General features: G+C 44.6%; 2 protein-coding genes across 7 annotated transcripts in view; both read right to left on the bottom strand.

Annotated features, from left to right (window-relative positions):
* PIGN (phosphatidylinositol glycan anchor biosynthesis class N) overlaps positions 1-19,008 on the bottom strand; it is a 145,159-nt gene that overhangs the window by 7,549 nt on the left and 118,602 nt on the right. For all 6 annotated transcript variants that reach the window (XM_025147682.3, XM_046937827.1, XM_004939696.5 and 3 more), the window contains one exon: positions 4,657-4,919. The gene's annotated coding sequence lies outside the window, so the exon portion shown is untranslated. The remainder of the gene's footprint in view (positions 1-4,656; positions 4,920-19,008) is intronic.
* RNF152 (ring finger protein 152) overlaps positions 1-19,008 on the bottom strand; it is a 91,320-nt gene that overhangs the window by 62,192 nt on the left and 10,120 nt on the right. Inside the window, exon 6 of the mRNA XM_040684129.2 lies at positions 4,657-4,919. The gene's annotated coding sequence lies outside the window, so the exon portion shown is untranslated. The remainder of the gene's footprint in view (positions 1-4,656; positions 4,920-19,008) is intronic.

Here is a 19,008-nt window from a genome sequence, read left to right as displayed (position 1 = left end):
AGAGATGGCAGGCAAAGGGGACAGATTTTCATTCCTTTCACAAGAGAGAAGTAAATATTATTTTCTGATGGGAGATAAGAAGGAACAACAGTGGATAGCCATGGAGTGGGCCATGTGCTTCTTCCAGAGAGAACCTTACCTGTTATTCCTGTGTCCAAGCACAACTCACATGAAATCCATGCAAATATTGAACCTGGATTCATGAAGTTTTCATCAATAACCTCTTTGGTAGCTGACCATAGTAAAGATCCTCCAATATTCTCCTTCCTTCCTTCCTTCCCTTCTTTCCCTTCTTTCCCTTCCTTCCCTTCCTTCCCTTCCTTTCCTTCTTTCCTTCTTTCCTTCTTTCAGAGTGAATTAAACTTTTGCATTTCCAGTTCTCCAGAGCACAGATTTCAAAGGCAAATGTGATCTTGGTTTTCCTCACTCAGGCAGCTGTTTGCTCTGAGAGAAGCCTTTGAGTGTAAATAACAAAGATACTGCAAATATTCTTTATTCAAAACCACCTGTAAGCCAGCAGTTTTCTGTCTCCCCTCTACCTGGTCCATGATTAAAGACATTTTTTACTGAATGCTTGCCCCTGGCTCACTTTTAGGAATGTTAGAGACTAAAGTCCAATGAAAAAACTACTGGAGGAGTGGTCGGCTTCGCAGAATCATCTGGCTTGTTCCAAGCACCCAGTAACTTGAGCACAATCTTTTCTGTCTTGAAATGGACCTGTGTAGATATGTAACAACTCGACCTACAAGAAGGTGCTGTGGCTGTAGTTTTATGCCCACACATGAGTACAGATCATATATTAAACTGCAAGCACCCTTCTTGCTACTCACAGTTAATTGCACCTGAACTGTCAAAAGGCAGTCTTTGATCATGGGCAAATTTCAAGTCCTTGCTTGTAATCAAGGAAGATGTTACAGGAAGCATCAGGCTGCTTTTGGAGTGGGAGTAAAGGAAGCCAAAGAATGCAGGCACTCTAGCAGCAAAAAACATCAGGGCTCCACCCTTCCAACAAATAAACTGCGGATAAGCATTGCCATGAAATGATGCTGATTCAATGCTGTACCCTGAAATGCTGTCAACTGCATTTTTATCTGCAAGGTATTTAATGGATACTAACAGTGAGCTCACAGAAAGGCCTATGAGGTACTTGAGGTGTTATTACACCACCTCTTCAGAGAATGCAGAACCAAAAAGGCTGAATGCCTTGCCCAAGGCTAAAGGGTGTCAAGAGCAGAGTATTTATGTATCCTGCTCTCATAATGCCTTGACCCAATGACAGGATCTCAGATCATTCCCATAGATTCTTTACCAACAAACTCTGCATTAAAAACAAAACAAAACAAAACAGCATTGAGTGGTTATTTGGTCCCATTCTCTGTGCATATATCCTTCCCGAATGCTCTGAACAAAAGCTCTGGCTCCAACTAACTGATAGGAGGAATCATTAGAAAGCAAAACAAATAGAGCACAAACGCTACTGTTGTGTCTTAAAAAGTCAGAGTTTGCTGAAGAGATTGAGAAGATGCCCAGCAGCAGGGAAACTACTGCTACTTGTTGTTATTGTTGCCTTGGGGTATTATCGTTATCTCAGAGCCTTGGTGAGATGACTGGGAAAACGTACATAGCAGTTTTGTCTAGGCCAGACTTCACTATCAAAAAGCATGACTTAACACCCTCAGCAAGAAAGCAGTGTCCTCCTGCTTCCATCTTAGGGAAAAAAAAAATCATTCCTTATAGTTTTTATTATTACAGTTTGTCCTGGCTAACTTACGCCTCAGGAAACGAAGAGACATTGCCCTGGCCTTCCTTGCCCAGATGCATGTGTCTTTGGTGCCCAAGGTCCTGTCCTCAGCACGTGCCTCCTGGGCCAAGTGGCCAACATTGTGCAAGTCATGCAGTAGCCAACAACAGCTCCATTAGCTGCTGAACCTCAATAAACTGATACCGGTAGCTTTTTATGGCAGGTAAACCATGTAATAGTAGCCATTTCATGCTTTGAAGTGATAAAAAACATCCCCCGATAGCAATATCACGGCCTTCCTTCTAGAGGTGATTGTAGCATACCTTAACCCTGTATCAGTCAAGGACAAATGTGCCTTTCTGCTCTGTCCTTCCTTGGTTATTTGGCAACTGAGGAAAAAAATCCCATGGCTGGGGCAGTGAGACAAGGTTTCCTGTGTCTGGTGGTCTTCCCCTTCGGGAAGCCTGGGGCAAAATGCTGTCAGGAGCCACTGCCTACTAGCAAAAGGCCTTGGCAATGCAGGATTTCCCATAGTGGATTGGGTTAAAGGCTCTTACACTCTTCTGTTGCCCTAAGGGATAAATGTTACCTAGAAGGCTGGTGCTTTAGACATCAAAGGATGCCAGGGGATTTTTCTTTCTTTCTTTCTTTTTTTCTTTTTAATTGCTCTGAGTAATTTTTAAGCCAAACATTTTCATAAAAGAGCATCAATTGCAAATCCACTTTGGAGTTGTTGAGTGAAGAAGCTAGGATCCAAAGAGAGGCTTAAATATAAGCAACAATGGGAAAAAAAGAAAAAGAAAAAAAAATAAGGAAAAGGAAAATGCAGAATATCTGTTCCTCAGGGTGTTTGTTTTTCCTTTGAGATCCTTCATAAGCTACTCTGATTTGCAGCTTCCAACTTGTACGTGCTTGTTCCCAGGGAACTGATCAACCGGCCTCCAAGCTTTCTTTTACTTGAGCATAAGGCATGCTTGTAAATCTAACCTGCCTTTACGTTTCTTCATGAGCATATTGCATCTCCTACAGTTCCCTAAATGAAATGCATAAATCTCTAAGCTAAATTGGCTCTTATGTCACTAAGGTTTTATTTGCTTGTTGTTAGGGGTGACAGTATGGAAGGCCAGGGGGTTTGACATGTATGGTGTGAGGGATTCATTATTTTCTGAGTGTCTCATCTGACTTATCTTTAAATAAAAGGCCTGCTTCTCAAAGGCAGGATCCTCAGCACTTTCTGAAACTGCTCAAGCCTTCTTATAGGGTCTTCAGCTAAGCCCACCAACACAGAGCTACTATGGTCATGTGAAATCACGTGAAATCAGAATACATGTCCAAATGAAAGAATCATTTTTTAAAATGTTGGCCTATGAATACATGTACACCCACAAAAAGTGTCCAGAATGACTTGGGTTTGAGTGAATAGGGTGAAAGAGGCACTAGAAAGACAAATTTGGTTGAAAATGCAAGGACTATACAAACAACAAATGTGTACACAAATATACATAAAAGCAAAAATGCCCCTAATGCTGGTGGTTCTTTTCTCGAACCCAAGAAACACTACAAAGGAAAATGTTGAAATTTGCCTTTTTGTCCTAGGGCCTGAATGTAAAGCATGGTAGAAAGTGGGTAGAAAAGAAAATGAAGCCTCATTTCACTGAATAACCCCCAAATGAATTAAAAGCAAACACGCCAAAAGGTCAGCAAATAGATAGATGTGAATTCAATTCTTTTGTGATTTCGTTTGCAATAAGTCATGCCATCACTAAAAGCACTGGAGAACAGATTCTCAAACACAATCTATTTTCAGCAAGTGGTGTCTGCTCCAAAATAACATGCACCGTGGTGTTTACATTGTGGCTCCACAGGGCTGCTTCCTGAGCGAAAGGCTTTGAGCTGCCTCCCAGCTTCAGCTGGACAGGATATAGCATATTATTCTCAGGATACCCCAGGCTACGATCTCTGTTTCAGCTCAGGAGAAGATAACAGTGTAGATCAAAATGGCTCTAAACTAGTAGCTCCCAGGTCCCACTCTGGCAGTCGTTGGTCTGCTGGGTCCTCCTCCACCCCCTAAGTCAGCTGGTCACCCACCTCCTGATAGTAACCACAGAGCCAATAACCTGGGAGGGAAATCTGAAGACAAGAGCTTTGAGAGGCATATGGGTTTGTGTATGGCAAGACCGTCCATCAGACCCAATGAAAAGCCATTCTGAGGTAGCATTATGTGCACATGCATCATATATACTAAATTATCACAGGCTTAAGTCCTGAATTTATATCTATTCAAGATAACAGATGTAGTTGGAAGAAACGAACTGCAGAGGCATGCGGCAAAGTGCATCTGCATTGATGCAATTTTTCACAATCCTTTTCTGCACAGCTTTTACATTTATCTCTGCCCAAAAAGCCTCCTAACATTCCTCAAGCCTCAGCAGTTGTGAAGAACCAGATTTAGCCCAGTGAAGAGGACTGAAGGGAGAAAACCGGGATATGAAACTCCCTGAGCTCAGAGGAGGCTGCAGCCTCTTGGACAAAGGGATTTAATCCAGAAATATATCTGGTAAATACCCAAGTAGCAATTCTGCCAGTTCTCATCTTGCTTGGGGTCAAAGGAGGAACACTGTTTTCAGGTTCAGTATTAGGAAAAATTCTTCTCTGAAAGAGTGGTAATACATTGGAACAGGCTGCCCAGGGAAGTGGGGAAGTTACTGTCCCTGGAGATCTTCAAGAAGGGGGTAGATGTGGCACTGAGGGACACGGTTAGTGGGCATGGTGGGGGTGGGTTGACAGTTGGGCTCGGTGATCTTAGAGGTCTTTCCCAACCCTAATGATTGTATAAGTGTCAGGAAACCAAAACCAGTTGGGGTGGGAACTCTGTTCCACCCCGTGATAAATAACCTCTTGCTAAGATGCCTTACCTCTTTGCCAAGGATTTCTGAAATAGAAATTCTCAGTCTAGGACAACGTTGGGACTGATTTTCTAAAGGCAACAAACCAAGGAGCCAGCTCCTTCCCTATTCAGGTGTTGCAAGTTTTCTGTTACTTGGATGAATTATTCAGGTCACAGTGACGGGCATGCTCTTGGACACAATTCGCTTCTTCAAAGCACAGTTGGGTAATGCAGCTTGTAGTCCCTGGGGGTCCCAGCTACTTCTTGAAGTCCACTGCAGCCTGGAATCGCCTTAAAAGAGACATTAGACCTAATTCAGAAAGGCAAATTCAGTCCAATATTCTAAATGCAACTACCTTTTCGTAAGCTGCAGCTTTAATTAACTTGAAGTACATTATTATGAAAGACAGCAGTGACAAACTACTAAACAACCTCCCCCCTCCTGAGGATTCCACAATGCAGAAACCAGCCAAATGCTTAACCTTGCCAGTCACGGCACTCTATTGACACAGGCAATTATGGCTAATCACAGCAATTACTAATAAAGTGTTATCAAAGATAATGGAAAAGAGGCAGTTTACAACACCTGCTTAAGATGATCCAAGGTCATGGCAAGGTGTGGTCAAGCAGGACAGCCATGCCAGGTGCCAAGCCTTTCTCAAGGCCTGGCTGCGGGTTTGCGTGGCAGAATTGGTGCTGGGGACCTCATGGCAGCTGCAGCTCCTCACAGGGAGCGGGGAGGCAGAGCTGAGCTCGGCTCTCTGTGACAGCGACAGGGCCCGAGGGAACGCCACGGGGCTGTGTCAGGGTAGGGGCAGCTGGGGGTTAGGCCTAGCTCCCTGGCATTGCCCCTCCGCCTGGTCTTTGGTCCCTGCTAAGCAGGAGATCTCGCAGCTCCGCCAGCCCCGACGGGCTTTTTGGCCACAAGCTGGATCCCTGACTGCCACGAAACAGTGGGAATTGGGTGGATCCTCACCTCCAACATCAGGCATGTTTGCAAAGGTGAAAGGTCAAATTGCTGGGCCTTCTACTGCGGGTCACCTCTTTAAATGGCTACGTGGGAATGGAGAAAGGGTGTTTTTCTGGCTGACCCACTGCTTTCAGAGGTTTGCCTTTTACCTCAGTCTCTGATTGATTTCCCACATTCTACATTAAAATATATATGAAAAAAAATGGTAGCTCATGTGAGGGTGACAAAGATCAGCAGCAGCAGTTTCCATCCCAAGGAACAGCTCGTACGCGCTCCCATGACTTCTGTCAGAGCAGCTACATTAAGATGGATGTTTTCCTCTGTGCGAAGAAAACAAGTTTTTTAACCTGCTGCATGGCACTTATTTAACCAACGCACATCTAAAACACTGGTTCCATGGCCCTGGGGGTTTTCCAGTGAGGAGTCCATCTGAGGATTTTCACACCAGTGCAAAGGGTACGCAAAGAGTGCCACACGGCCCACGTTGTGGGAATGGGAGTTGCATAGGGTGCAGCAGGGGAGATCAGCCCAAACAACAGCAAAAATGACCTCATTTTGTTTGTTATACTAAATGCACATAAAGGAGAAGAGTCTTAGCAACATGCAGGGAAGAAAGAAGTTCAGCCTTGGCCCACAAGTGAAGTAGAGAGTAAAATTAATACTCCCCTATCTGCCTTCTAACATTACTTACTGATCCTCAGAGCTGGACGCTGGCTCAGTGCCCAGTGTATGTAGCTTTATTTCTTCCTGCTGCACAGCCCCAACTATTTGTAGTCACAGGTTAAAGCAGATTTTATTGGTTTTACAGTCTCCTGTATATTGCTACAGAAGAAACAGGATTCAGCACAGTAGTATCTACGCATTGCTGAGCACAGAGCAAATTCCCAGGGTTTTTTTATTGGATTTCTCTATCTGGTACCAGGCAAATCACCCACAGGGATGAAAATTGCTGCGAAGTCCAAGAGGAGCAAAAGTTTCACAGTAAATGGCTGGATCAGGTCCAGAAGGAAGACTGGAGTGCTGCCAGGCTGCCATTCCCCAAGCAACGATGGCTGGCATTTGCAAGCCAGGTCCCAGCAGTGCCAGCTCAGAGCGACCAGCTGGCGGTCACTGCAGCACGCAATGGAGTAGGAAGAGTCATACAGAGCTGTAGGTGGCAGGAGGGCAGGAAGGAAGAGCACATTGCAGAGAAGCAGAGAGAGAATCTTCTTCCAGTCTATGCACACAGAAACCACCATTCAGTTACAGAAGGCAGCATATGCAAGTACTCAGCTGCGTGGCCCATGCATGAGCGTAAATGGCCACGATGATATCTAGCTTAAAACAAGGGCTGGAAAGTCTTTTAAAACAGACACACTAGAAAATCCATGAAACAGAACTTTAAAATTGATCCTATGCTGGCAGTGTTTTTCATTACTTGCGTGCTGCCCAACTGTGTTTTGAAGGATGCTTTGTGGGAAAGTGAGGGCAGCCAACCTGTAATGTCCCAGCAAGGGTGAGGAAGGCCATGAAGACTGAGCACCAAGCGTACTGCGGGACACACTCATACAGATTTGAGACTAGCCATCAGTGAATTACCCTGAGCAATTGAGGCATCTTATCATAGAATCATAGAATCACAGAATGGCCTGGGTTGAAAAGGACCTCAAAGATCATCTTGTTTCAACCCCCCTGCCACGGGCAGGGTCGCCAACCACTAGACCGGACTGCCCAGAGCCACATCCAGCCTGGCCTTGAATGCCTCCAGGGATGGGGCATCTACAACCTCCTTAGGCAACCTGTGATCCACTCTGTGAAGCATCACTGTTATGAATATTGCTACTGTTAATGTGACCCCACACTGCCAACAAGGACAGCATACAGTGACTGTGTTGGAAGCTGCTTCCAAACATGCCGCATTTTCAAAACAATACTTTGGAGTTGACTAACTAATCCTCATCTGCAGGACGTGCTAGGAGCTGCTATGAAATCCAAGTTTAATCTGTTCTAGTAATACAGAAGTCAAGCATGAACACCTGGAATAAAGCAGTTTGAGAGTGGAGCTCTGTAAGCCATACTATCATAGAATCACCACAGAATCACAGAATGGCTCGGGTTGGAAGGGACCTCACAGCCCACTCAGCTCCAACTCATGGGCAGGGCTGCCACCACCAGCTCAGGCTGCCCAGGGCCCCATCCAACCTGGCTTTGAGCGCCTTCAGGGATGGGGCACCACAGCTTCTCTGGGCAGCTGTGCCATTGCCTCGCTGCCCTCTGAGTAAAGAATTTCCTCCTTATGTCTCCCCACTTTTGCTTTAAAGCCATTCCTGCTCGTCCTATCACTATCAGACCATGTAAAAAGTCGATCTCCCTCCTACTTGTAGGCTCCCTTTAAGTACTGGAAGGATATGAGATGTAAACCATTTTGCCAGGCAGTCCCATTTGACAGGGCATTTCCTAAACAGGATGAAGAACCAAAGTTAATTCTTAGAGACCTATCAGCAATTCTGAAGAACATGAAAAATATCCGGGGTCTGAGCAAGGAGGAAAGCAGCACAGTGCTTTTCCTCCAGGGTTTTTCTACAAAGATTTCTGACCACTACCAGCATGATGGGTGTAACTTAAAATACACTGGATGATAGACCAAACATATGGAAGAGCTATTTACTTTAGGCTAATGGCACGTTTATGCTTTCAATCTGTGTAATGTTGCTTTGGACTCAAATCTCAGCAAACAACTCTCTTTTCCTGGACAGCCCTTCAGGTTGCTTGATCCACCTGTGAGGGAAGCACCCCCCTTCCTCCCTTCTCCACAGTGTGTCTGTCTGCAAAAATGAGGTTATTCAGACCCATAAAATACTTTGCAGTCTCTAGAGGAAGCACACAGTGTAACTCTGCACTGGAGGGTTGTCAGCAAATAAGCATGGCTCTTCTAGCTGACTCAGTGAAAGAACAAACTAATTCCTACTAGACCTCACACAGGAGGTCTTGTTATCATCTTTGGAGAGGTTTGGAGAAGAACATGTCAATGATCTCCTATAAACACAGCTCCCACCAAGGAGACAGTGAGACTAGCAGCCTGCTGGTGTGAGGAAAACAAGGGCTAAACCTGACCCAGATGTTCATTAATTCAAGTCACATTCCCACCAGTGGTGCCGAAGTTCAAGTTTACCTCTTCCAAGTGCCGTTGGATCAAGTTAGCACAACACTATTAAGCTGTCTTGTTTCCATAACAGCTGCTAAGAAGCAAACGCAGTGGAGTAATGGTAAACTTTGGTGATGTGAAAGCAAAGGAAATTCTAACTTGGAGCCCTTAAAAGATGAGAAGAGATAAAAGAGAAACAAGACTTCCTTGAGGAAGGGATGATGTATGGATATTGCAGTGTCAGGCTACGTAAACACAGCTGCAAATTTCCACGCAGAGTCAAGCTGCTTTATGGGCTGTTTATTATACATCTAGATGGATATCTCTTTATATACTTATTGAAAACAAATATCCACATAAAACACCCTTCTGTAAGTGCTACACAGGCCTTCACATAGCCAAGAAATTGCTACAAGTGGGACGAGGGAAATGCCTAATGCAGTATTGCAAAGCATTCAGAGTGATGACTACAGGCCAGCCATCTCATTGAAATCCATGGCACTTAGGTTTGCGTGCATTACAGCTTAATGTTAACCCAGCACACCGTGTTAGTAACATCGCAGCATCTGCTACAGTCCTGCAAGCACTGCCACCGTTGAGTCTTTTACACAGCACCCTGAGGCCATCCATCATCTGCCAACATGCCAGTCAATGTGCGGGGAAAGACAATTACCCAAGCAGATAGCAGCAGTACCGTTTCATTAGACATGCAATAGAAATTGGCTATAAAGGAAATGCAGAGATAAAACCAAATAAAATCGGATGGCCTGGCAGGGGATCCATCTGGTTTATCAAAACATTTATGGGCTCGGTGTTTCAGTTTGTTTTCCTGCATGCAAACGCAAGGGAAGCATGGCCAGGGGGATAGGTAGCAATTGCTTTCCACAGCACCATGTTTTGGACCTTTTTAAGCAAGCTCCTTACAGACAGCTCAGAACTTGCACCCAGCAAGACTGCTGGTTCTCATCCCAGTACATCTCTCAAACACATGGTAATCCAAGTTCACCTCTCTCCCTCCAAGACTAACAAGTCTTGGTTTGCTGTATTTTTTTCAGCCAGAGAAGCACCTGAATTTCCGTCTGCATCATCTTCTGTGTCCAGACAAGGAAGAGGACAGGAACAAGAAGCCAAGGAATAGGAGCACATCTCCTTTCTGGTGGCTAACAAAACTTAGAGGAGTTCACAAAGCTATGACCTAAGCTTTTCAAACAAGCGTGCTATTCACTTTACACAATACCTTGTAACACTCCTATAAATTCAGTATCACATGCACGTGCCCTTTCTCTCCAACTTCCACTGGGTTTGGTTTCTTTCATAACATCTATTCCAGCGAGCAGAGGTTGGGCTGGAACAAAAAGCAACAACCAGGCTCATCAAAAATGGCAGGTAGGGACTGATGCGCTAACAAAGCTCCAGGTGAGAGAACGCTGCCCAGGTCCAGAAGTGCCACCATGGGCCCCTTTGCTCTACAGTCATACGTGTTAACTAACTGGGATGTTTTTAACTGATTCCTCCATCTCCCTGGCCTCATGGCATAGGAACAGTAAGATGTGGCAGAAGGTGCAGTGATGGAAACCTCTGACATATATCTCCTATGAAATTATGGTGGAGATGGCTTGTTCTAGCAAAGTACTCCCTCCCCCCCAAAACAAACGTTATCCAATAGGTTGGGAAGTATTTTGCTTATTTACATTTCCTTTGGACAGGAACAATCCAAAGCCTCATCCACTGAGAGTACAAGGCAACAGACTACATCACGGACTTCTCGGCTGGGAGACGACAGCCATCCACTGTCCTCATACACAGAGAGAAAAGTGGGGAAGGGAAGCTGAATGCTCCCTCAGGAAGAAGTGGTGGAAGTAGATGCAAATGGTTTCCTTCTGCTCCTGTCTCCCCTCCGTGGTCCTGTATGGTCCATGTACAGAGGGAGAACAGTGCTGTGGGAGGAGAAGCAGCATTTCTCACAGCTGAATTCTTGCCAGCCTGAGCTGAAGTTCATGAACTCACTCAGCCTCTGGCCCAAGGCTGAGTTCAGCTGCATCTGTGGTCTGACGAAGCGCTCTGCATAGTTGTAATATCAATTTCTATTTCAGCTGAGTCCTTTTCTAAGGCAGGAGCTGATTCCTCTTCCTGACTGAAGAACAGGCTTTAAGCTGTGTTTGCTAACGTATTAGAAGGGATTTGCTCTGTTAATTTTCACAAATACCAAGTCCCTTCTGCAGGCATAATATTTATTTGTACAGAAAAAACTGTAATTCGTCTGGGGAACACAGAGCTTCTCTTTTTTTTCTCCGTTGTCTCCAGATGAAGTGATCAAGATCTGATAGCAGACAGCTCTTTATTCAAGTAGACAATAGCACAGTGAGATCTAATGATTGGAAACTTAGCTTGGAAACAAGATGCATTTTTTTCTATTATTCATCACAAGCCATTGAGAGCCATTAGCTGCTAGACCAAACTACCACTCAGAAACACAGGATCTTCATTTCTGGAGTCATTTGGTTAAAACTACACATTCCTCTAAAAGGGACGCTGTAGCTCTAACAGCTTACAGGTCCGAAGCAGAAATTACTCTGCAGAATGCTATGACGGGTATTACAGAGGTCAGGTTGGATGATCTAATAGTCCCTTCCGGCCTTAAACACTATGAATTATGGATGTAGGGTGCTTTCCCTGGAGAGCTTCACAGTGCTTTGCCAACACCAGGGTGTGATCCACCCCTGTACTCTGAGCCAGACACAGAAGCACCCCAGCAACCCCAAAGCTATGTTATATGGGTTTAGTGGCCACCTCTAAAGAGATAAACTTCACCCATTAGGGAATTAAATATTTCAGAAGAGCACCTACCAGATTTACGTGGAAGAATTTCCCTTTTACAAACAAGGGCAGACTGGCATTATAGGCCTTATCATCTGAGGGCCCGAAACCTGTCAGGATTTCTTGCCTTCCCTGCAAAGGCACCACATTGCTTTGAGATGGATGGCTTGGTGACCTCGGGTAATAATATGATGGTGAAACATCCTCTTATTTTTTTCCTTACAAAAAACAGACTGACCGCCTGCCCCAACTCTCTGTAGGACAGGCAACCACAGGGAACGGAGGTGTGGACCCTCCCAGCTTAGGCAGTGCCAGACCAGCAATGCCGCTGGGCAGCACACTGTGCATGGGAGAATATGGTCATGCAGACTCAACAGTATTAAAGTATGGTCACAGTGGGGAATAAAACACTGAGATGTGGGGTGCTCTGCAGGAAGGATTTGCTTCTGAAAGCCCAAAGCACTCCAGCAAGACTACAGTAGCATACAATCAGAGAATCATAGACTTGAGCTGGAAGGGACCCTTACAGGCCACCTAGTCCAACCTACAATGAACAGGGACACCTACAGCTACATCAGGTTGCTTAGAGCCCCATCCAGCCTCCAGGGACAGGGCACCCACCACATCTCTGAGCAACCTGCTCCAGTGCCTCACCAGCCTTATTTTAAACGTCTATACTGTTAAAAAACTTCCTCATATCCAATCTAAATCTCCCCTCTTTTAGTTGGAAACCATTTCCCCTTGTCCTATTTCAACAGACCCTACTAAAGAGATTGTCTCCTTCTTTCTTATAGACTCCTTTTTAGATACTGAAAGGCCACTATCACATCTTACGGGAACCTTCTCCATGCACTGAACAGCGCCAGCTCTCTCAGCCTGAACCCAAATGGTTTCCAGCAGAGAGGCAATAGCTTCAGAGGCCTTTTCTGCCTGACTATGTGAGTTACTCACCAAAGTCTGTATCACCAAGCTGATGCACAGACACCACAGTCACAGAGGAAGGCTGAATATATATGATTGTTGACCCACCGTGTAGTTTCCACACTCTTGAGACCCTTCCATTATCTGCTGTCCTTCTCAGATAAAGGAAGGCTGATTGCTCCACTACAGGCATTAAACACTGAAACACACATGCCAAAATTAAGGCTTAAAACAAGCGTAATTCTGGAAATTTCTAAGGAAACCTAATCACTGCAGCATCAGAACTGCTGCACCAAGGTTTGAGAGCAAAGAGCAGGGAATGGCCCCCCAGTGCATCATCCCAGGGCCCTGTTCCAGCAGTGTGCAACAAGGCTGCGGCTCATGGCAAAGCAGATTGCATCAAGCCCCCTGGGGCATCCGTCCCTCCACTGCAGTCATTAGACCACACATCTTGTAGGTGGAAAGTAACTGCAGGACAAGCCTGAATGGTGCTCTGCCTTATCCAAGCTTGCTGAAGACAATATTGCCACTAGATGCAGTATTTTTCCAATTAAGCCTGTAGCAAGTGCTTTCCAACGTGCTACTGCATTGTTCTTCACACTTTTTCTCTGTGAGCAGATTCATTGCTCTTTAATATATAGTTTACTATTAAGTCTTACTTTGACTCGAGGTTGTGTTTTCAGCAGGCAACACATCGTGTGAGCAAACCAACAACTTAACAGGCTTGTGATTTGTTGCTGCTCTTGTTAAGTAGAACAGAGAGCACAGTCTCATTTTCATAAAGCATTGCTACAGAAAGCACAGCCCATGAAAAAAAGTCAGGAAGTCTTTGCTCTGATCAAAGAATTTAGCCTTAGGTCTGCTACGAACCCTTCTGCAACTGAGTGAAAGAAGGGAGATGAAGGCCTTTGCCTCATCGCTCAGCCTTTTTATCTCCTTTTTGCTGAGCATTTCTGGCTTCTGGAAAGGACTGGGTCCCATTTCTTATCTGCAGCAGGCTGTGCTAAGGCTGCATTACAGGAGTTACGGGGGTACGAGGCAGGTGGGAGCTATAAGAGCATCAGCTGCATCAGCGGGGATGGGGTTTAATGTCTCAGAATCATTGTGCTGAGGTTCTTCAAGACTTTGGCAAATAGACTGAACAGAATACTAAAGTATATACTGAAACGCTTCTTTACATGAGGAAGAAAATCCTCTGAGCTCAACAGAACATATGTGCTTTGTCTCAGTTCCCTTTGTGCAAGGAGGGGGTCATCACCAATCTATCAGTGATGCGCTGAATTATGGATTGTGAAAGGCACAGCTACCACAATAGTGGAACTCTATCAATATCCCAAACAGAAATACGTGGACAGACACATGTAGCTGAAGGAGTTTGTATTTTAGTGGGCATAACCACAGTACACTGAAATAATTAAATTCACCCCTGAAAAGTCTTGAAACTAAAGGGTGAGGTCTCCCCATTTTCTCCCACTTTACGATAATCACAGCCCATCAATGCATCCAGTTTTCAGAAGCAGAATTCTGCAGCCCCTTCTCCTTGTGCACCAAAAGGCAAGCAAGAAAAACAACAGCTCAGTCTGAGGACAGTTAGGTCTGCAATATGACACTGGCTTTCTTCCACTCCATTCCCTAAGTCAAACCAGCTGACTGGCTCCGGGATGCCCATCTCTGTAGAGCCTTTTCCCACAGCCAACAAGAAAGGGGAATTGCTTTAGTGGTTGCCTGAATCAGAACAGCACTTCTGGGATTTTTTCACCCCCTCTCTCTGTATAGAAGAGTCAACAAAATAGTGCAACATGACAAGATGTTGAGCCACATTGCCAAGACAACTTGCACACTTTGCATTTTTCCTCTTAGAGACGCATCAGTGAGTATGGAACAGAAGAGGGAGAGAGAATATAGTCCTGAGCTGTCAAGCCCAGCCCCAAAAGCCTTTGTGTTTTCACGTTAGCACTGAGATGGAGTATTACAATACACTGATGATTTGTAGCACGCAAGTGTTGTAGTAAATCTGGCCCTTTATTAAAACTATTTTCCCAAGAAACAAATAAACGAAACAAAACCAACACAAAACACTACAAATGGCCAGACCTAAAGTTTACAAAGTGCACAGCTAACCTTCACCCCGAAACCAAGACTTTCTTTCAGAGCCCTCCTGCTTCCTTTTCTGAGTTATTCCCCTGGATTGCAGTATCAAAAATTGTAGGTTCCACTCCTTAACACTAGGAAGAAAGAGATGTTAAATGATGGAGGCTTTGAATACATTTTCAGATGTTTATTTTTATTCTGAACTTAGAGCTGATTTTAGGCGAGTTTGCCCAAGCTTTATTAGTTCAAAAATTATATTAAAGCTCAAATATGTGAATAACTATTGAGCTGGCATTTCTGAAAACACTTGTAAGAAGCATTATAATGAAACACGCTTCAGTACCAGGTACCTATTTGAGCTGAATTTTATATGACTTTTGGTTGATGAGGATGAAAAGGCAACAATTTACTACCAATAGTGATCCAGCAAGTGGACCGAAGAAGAAAACTCTTTGATCAAGAGAGGACAAGAAAATTCTCTCCCTGAATATTTTGGAGGATGAAAATTTGATATCACCATTCTTTACCAGGGAAAAGGTTTCTATAATTTATCTCTGCACCCCTCCAAATCCCATCTCTCCCTACATCCAACACAAATGACAGCAGCATGAATCAGATTCAAGATCTGATTGTTGCTCCTTCTTGTTGCCTTTGAGCCCTTTTGATTTGCAGTGAGTGAGACGTGAGTTGCCCATTGCTGAGTAACACTGTGACCAGGATGAGCCTTTCTGGCTGCTCCAAAAAGCACAAATCCATTCCTTCACAAACTGAAGGCAGTTCATTTTAAGCCTTTTTAATTGTAAATGAAGTGTGAGATTATGGGGAAGGAGTACTGTATGATGTCAGGTGAAAATTGGCTTGATAATTATAAATCAGAATAATGGGATTACCCTCACAAAGCTAAGTATTAGCATTTAGCCATTACACAAACTACTGCTCTACTACTCGTACTGACACAGTCAACCTAAAACCTCAAGGCCATTAGAAGAGTTCACTCTGGGTGCTCTTGTTTTCAAGTAAAAAACAAAAATATATTTGGATTAACTACCCCACCCTCACTGAAGCTTTTAAAACGTTGCTGATGTGCATCATGGTTTTAATAACCCATGACCTGTACTGCAGATGTTTGATTTTATATGTCTACAAAATTGAACCATGTGTTGGGTGATCACCTACGCGGGGCATCTTGGCTTTACTACTTTGTGGGATTTCTGATAGAGCTTTTCTAATTCAGTATACCCTTTTTAGAAAAGTTGCATCAGGAAAACACGTGCATTGCAGAACTTTGTTACCAACTACGAATCAAAGTCACGAACATCATACCTACTTGAGAAGAGCAAACATATGTATGTACAGGGATATGGACTAATGAGTCTTTCACATTCATCTTGTAAATTAATGTCAGTTATTTGCTTCCATTGTAAGGACAGAGGAGAAAAAAGACAGGTCACAAGCTGTTTTCCAATGCAGCAGCCCATTTTAGCCCCAGCAGAACCGTCAGGCTGAGATTTGCCAGGCACACTCGACAAGGAAAGGGGAGTATTTTCCATTAACAAGAAAATTAATCGGAGGCTTGTTTTGAAATACAGCTGAGCAAAGAATTACCCTCTGTCGAGATTCTGATTCCTGCACTGAACCATATTTTTCCACATAAACTTTCCTGCAAAAATATCTTTCTCTCTGATAAGTGTTTAAATATAGAATGCTGTGAAGGAGAGCAACTTCTTCTGAAACAAATCACTTTTTAGCAAAACACTTCCTCTTTCGCCTTGCTTTTCAATTAAAAACAGTCTTCTAAAACCCACCTTTCTAAAGATAATAAAGTGAACTCCAGAAACGTCAGGATTTGGGGGAGCAGAAAAGGCCTTCATTAGAGTTTCTTTTTTAAAGAAGAACAAAGAAGTTGATTTCTCAGAGGAAAAATCCTTTACGCTTCCCTTCAGATTCACTACCATCTCTTTTCTAATTCAAAGTAGATTTTAAAGGAAAAAAAAAAAAAAAAAGTAGTTTCCACGCTCTTCAAACTTCGCTTCTTGAAAAAATGATGCTTTAAGGCACTGGAACAGACTGCCCAGAGAGGTTGTGAAGTCTCCTTCTCTGGAGATGCTCAAAACCCACCTGGACACTTTCCTGTGCAACCTGCTGTAAGGGAACCTGCTGTAGTAGGGGGTTGGACTCAATGAGCTCCAAAGGTCCCTTCCAACCGCCATGATTCTGTGAAGGTATCTATCTACTACCTCCAGTCGACCATCCAAGGCCAACACGTGATCCCAGTCATTTCAACAGGATTTGAGAACTGTGGCTCTGCTGATGTTAAGTAGTACTTTTTTTACTACTTGATTCCTCTGGCAGCAGGGCAGGTGATAAGGGTGAAGCACCCCAGGCATCTCTGATCTCACCGAATGGGTTAATTGCAGCAACAAAATCGGGAACAGTAACTCTCAGCAGCCTCAGCAAAGGGCAGGGCACATCCATGGGACTGCTGAATCTATAGCACTCAAGCCCTGTGGACACTTTTGGGCACGTCAAAGGAAGAGGAGGAGAACTTAGAAGCACTCGCACACCCGTCTGCACGCAAAGCTCAAGGGGCAGTAATAGGCTTGGCAGATACAGCGAGCTCTTTCCTCCAGAGCCCATTAACCCATGCCCTCTCTTTTGTGTCAGCAAAATGCCATTGCCCTGGTGGGGGATTGCTGGGTCCTGACCACGGCAGAGCTGGAGCAGCCTTTCCTCAAGGCCACCAGCCAAGTGCTGGAGGTCTCCCACTTCTGTGGGCATGCATTTGCCAAAGGTACTGATGTAGAAAAATCCCTGCACAAGCAACAACACGCTGCAATAACAGGCACAACAAAGGGCATGGGATTTGCTTTTTAGTGGCAATAGAAAACCCAGCATCTCTGAGCTGGCTGGGGTGGAGTCCTGAAAACCTAATATGATAGGAGCCAAGTGTTGCACCATGCTGGCAACGACATGCCCTGGTCACCCTTTGTCCGTGTCCAAACGTGTAGGCCTTGTGCAAAGACTGTGGCAAACTATCAGCTATAAGTCATATAAGGAGTTTGTACTGTTAGCATTTCTCATATCACTTATGGAGTCACACTGTGCTGTTTTTGTAAGCAAACAGATGCCCAAGTCCAGGAATGAGGTCATTACTTATACAACAGAAATGTAAATTCAGGAACCCGAAAGGGTGGGAGCGTGAGGCAGAAGTCCTTACAGAGCCATAAAAGTTCCTGGAGATAATTCACAGGTACAAAGGGGCAACCAAGCAAGAAGAAGGAATGTTCCTCTGTATGGCAGAGAGAAGGAACACGGTGACCAGAGCAGTTTCTCTAACAGCCACCTTTAAGAGTGGAGGGAGAGACAGCAGAAGGCACTCCAGAATATGGCAGCCCCAGCAGATGCAGCTAACATGCTGCCCCAAAAAGCTAGCAGAGCTGCAGGAATAGCTACAAAAAACCCATGGTTAAGTACAGGCTTTTTTTCTTTTCCTTTATCTTTTATAAACTTTATTCTAATATCACACGTCCACACTCCTAAATAAACATTCTTTATCTCTCAGTCTCATCTAGTGAAAGTGCTGACTCTTAAGTAACATGAAGCAACACGGGTTACTATTCCTACCAGGCTGGAACCTGCTGATTAGTGTGCTTTTGCAATAAGTGATAACTGAAAAAAGTAGTCCCTGGGGTATTGTGAAAGTGGCAGCACAGAGCTCCACTTAGCCAATAGGGTAGATAGGAGGAGTCCTCCAACAGCAGCTGGGCACAGAGCCCCTACTGACACGCAACAAGAGGGCAGGAATGACCCCGTGCCCAACACTACACATCTACTTTGCAGGTCAGATGCCTTTCTACCTCATGATAAAACGATGATATAGCAGAACCCTCATAGAGTAGGAACCCAGGACACATATCTGAGGGAGCTGAGGGCAGAAGGAACAATATTGGAGCTACCATGAAGAGAGTAACCAGAAGAATTCCAGCAATCCTACCTCTTGGACTCAGCACAAGGTCTGAAGCAACAATTCATCCACCAGCTGCCTGTCATCATCCTCCAAGCTCTACACCCAGATGAGCCACCTGAAACCTATAACCCAGGGATGCCCTGTTTGAATCCCTCTCAACCCAAAAGAGGCACAACAGCCGTGTTTGGCTGTTCTAGGTTCTGGGATCAGGGCTGTGGTCCCCATGCCCACATGTGAGCTGAGTTGTCCTCACAATTCAAGCACACCAGCTGGCAAAAATCTGCTCAGCTTCCACAACATCAGTGCCTGTCTGTCGTGTGAATCCTGTTCTTCACGGCTCAAAAGAGAAGTCTTCATGCTTACTGAGGTTAGGATGTGGAGCAGGATGTGACATCAGCATCCTGAAATGTTTACATAAATGTAGGCAGCAGCATTCTGAATTCTTTAGGTACTGTTTGTTTCTCTAGAGGCTTTGCCAAAAAGAGGAAGA

The sequence above is a fragment of the Gallus gallus genome, chromosome 2 (genome assembly GCF_016699485.2).
Source record: "Gallus gallus isolate bGalGal1 chromosome 2, bGalGal1.mat.broiler.GRCg7b, whole genome shotgun sequence".
Taxonomy (NCBI): domain Eukaryota; kingdom Metazoa; phylum Chordata; class Aves; order Galliformes; family Phasianidae; genus Gallus; species Gallus gallus.
The sequence above is the reverse complement of the archived record's forward strand: the minus strand, read 5'-3'. Positions and strand labels throughout refer to the sequence as shown.